This window comes from Giraffa tippelskirchi, chromosome X (assembly GCF_054371585.1).
Source record: "Giraffa tippelskirchi isolate mGirTip1 chromosome X, T2T-mGirTip1v1.2.pri, whole genome shotgun sequence".
In the NCBI taxonomy this organism is placed as follows: Eukaryota; Metazoa; Chordata; class Mammalia; order Artiodactyla; family Giraffidae; genus Giraffa; species Giraffa tippelskirchi.
The window spans coordinates 105,656,466-105,659,149 of NC_137289.1; the positions used below are offsets into that span (position 1 = coordinate 105,656,466).

At 38.3% G+C, this 2,684-nt stretch overlaps 1 long non-coding RNA gene across 1 annotated transcript; it reads left to right on the forward strand.

Annotated features, from left to right (window-relative positions):
* Positions 1-504: 504 nt before the first annotated feature.
* Positions 505-1,174, forward strand: LOC145535917 (uncharacterized). Its single transcript, XR_014075535.1, has 2 exons — positions 505-641; positions 767-1,174. It is a non-coding gene; the product is annotated as an uncharacterized LOC145535917 (long non-coding RNA).
* Positions 1,175-2,684: the final 1,510 nt, after the last annotated feature.

Here is a 2,684-nt window from a genome sequence, read left to right on the forward strand (position 1 = left end):
GTGGAGGCTCACTGGAGCTTTATAGAATAAAGAAGTTAAGAATGCAAAATTGTTGGGGAGACTGAAGAGGAAGGGGAAGGAGGAGTAGATTTATAGCTGAAGTGGGTTTGTAAACTCAGCCTTGGCTTGGGGATTATTTTTTAATATGTGCCAGGCACTCCTCTGATTTCCATCCTGGCTTGGTGGTGGCTTTTTGTCTGTCTGTGTGAGGCTCGGGTGTTCTCTATTTTAAAGCCGGAGTTGTCACAGCCTGGGCGTTTTCTGTTTCGGCTTATGGCTTTTTTTCCCCTCTTTTCCTGAATGAGTGTCCTTTGTGTAACCCCAGTAATTCAGAAATCCTGCAGTCATAGGGACTGCCCTGTCATGTGACTTAGGTACTAGGTGCTGCCTGCGATTGGTCAGCAGCTAATTGGCGGGTCCCTATAAGAAGTCCCGCTTCGGGCGACCAGTCACTCTCCTGCCTGGGCTGCTGCTCAACAGGGGCTGGGGGTGGGAGGGGAGGAGGGGGTGGTGACGGGTGCCCAGTGATTCAGCCACATGTGATAGATGACCAAGATTCCACTTCCTTGGGGTCTGCACATCAGTGGAAGACACCCAAATTGGTTGTGGCTGCCTTGATCAAACTCTGGCTCCCTGAACTGGTAACTGTCACTTTAATGTAGCTTACTGATTAAACTCAGAAAAATGCAGCTAAAAATCTTTGCCAGGAACTTGTGTGGACTTACTCCCTGTTCCCCCCCCCTTGTTCTTATTCATTTTGTCACAGGAATGAAATGCAGATAACTCTTTAGAAAACTTTCATAGGAAAAAAGCGCCTCGTGTGATCTGGAACAAAGACATTTTCTAATCAGATTTATCAAGCTGTGAAGAGGGAGTTTTAGCGAGCGGAAGCAGCAGCATTCTGTCACCAGGAAATACTGCTTTATCCAGAATTGGTAAGTGAAAAGTGGCATTGCTCCCTAATAGATATCATATGGTGTGTGTGGGAATTGTAAAAATTGTTCACAGACCCCTAACAACTGTGTTGAACTAAAGAACATATAAATAGAGTGAGGAATTCTAAAAAGGAACAGCTCGAGAATATAGCATAAAGGCTAAGAAGAAGCCAGGTGATTAACAAAGATGAGCTGAGCATTACCAGTTTAGCCAAATATGAGGGAAAAGAAAATAAAAACGAGCTCTTTGGTAGAATTGTGGCATTAGCATTCCATGGATATAGATTTCCATTTAGTCTGAACAGTGTATGTGATAGATACTTGAAGAGATGCTTTCAGAATTAGTCAACTTGCCCTCCTTTCCCTCCTTCTACCCCAGGATGTCAAGAATTTAGTTAAAATTCTATGAAATGAAAGTTTAAGTAATGCATACAAAAAGTTTCCTGCCAACTATGAAGGGCAGATTAGATGGTAATAGATTTTTTTTTACATTTGTGTCATGAATTTTAAGACTGTTCCATTTGATTACATTAATACAATGAAAGGGTGGTTATTTCCATATGGTTCATTTTTGAGAGACGTTTTGAGAAGTCATGATTAGCAGTTCTTACTGGTGTGCCTGTGTCTCCCTCTGAAACCTCAAATTCACTTTTCTAATCTTAAACCTGAGTGGCCCTTATGTTTAAATTTCTAGAGAAATACAAGAATGCTTTGAATAACTGTATTATGTACAATAGTTTCTTGTTCAGGAACCATAAGGAAACACAATTTTACGTTAAGCATGAGTATCTGGTTTCTTGATTTGGCTTCTTAAGGATGACTGTGTTGGAAAAGTTGAATAAAATAAGAAAATAAATCCAGAATGGAAGGTGGCTCTCTGATTTTACCAGATTCTTATTGGTCAATAGAAGTAATCATGTGATGTCCACTTACAGAATCAGATGGAAAAATATTTTGTCCTTTAACTGCCAGTAAACATGTAGGTTATTTTGGTGATCTCCCTTTATGAATGTGAATATGTATAATAAAACTATTAGTGACAGAATTGTAAGTTTGGGGTTATAAAGAATACAATATTATTAATTTACTTCTTAAAAATACCTTATTTCAAATTGAAAATTGAATCTGCATTTCTGACTTTGGGTTTTCACTTTCAAAACCTTGAAATCCTTAACTCAAAGGGGGAAAATGTATAATAAAAAGCATGATAGCAGTTCTACAGTTTCTCTTGTTGGCACTAGAGTGAGGTGAGAGTGGAAGGGAGAAAGATGAATCTAGTGGGATCTGTTAATTGGTCTTTTTTCTTCCTGCTTATACTTTCAGAGTTTTTAAGATCATTTTTCTCAGACTAGTAGCTCTCAAGACTTCTGTAGAAGTATTTATTTTCAAAGAAATAGATAAAAAGCAAGGTAAGCGTGGTCATTAAGGGCAGGTCTTCCAATAAATCAGACTGGTGATCCAAACTTGTTAATATTACAGCTTATTTGACTTAATTAAATTGTGGTTGAGGATATGGAAAAATGCTACTCTTTTTCTTGAAGTACATGGATTTGTAGGTTTCAAAGTCTTGGAGACAGAGAAGTGGTGACAAGACATTAAGATATTTACAGGTAATTTATATCTGACTGCTAGCTTGTTTAGTGATTCACAATTATTTTCAGCTCTGTATTTCATGTAAATACGTGGGAGAAACATGATGACTTAATAATCTGTCTAAATACTACTGTGCTTAATGGAAAGAAAGCCTCT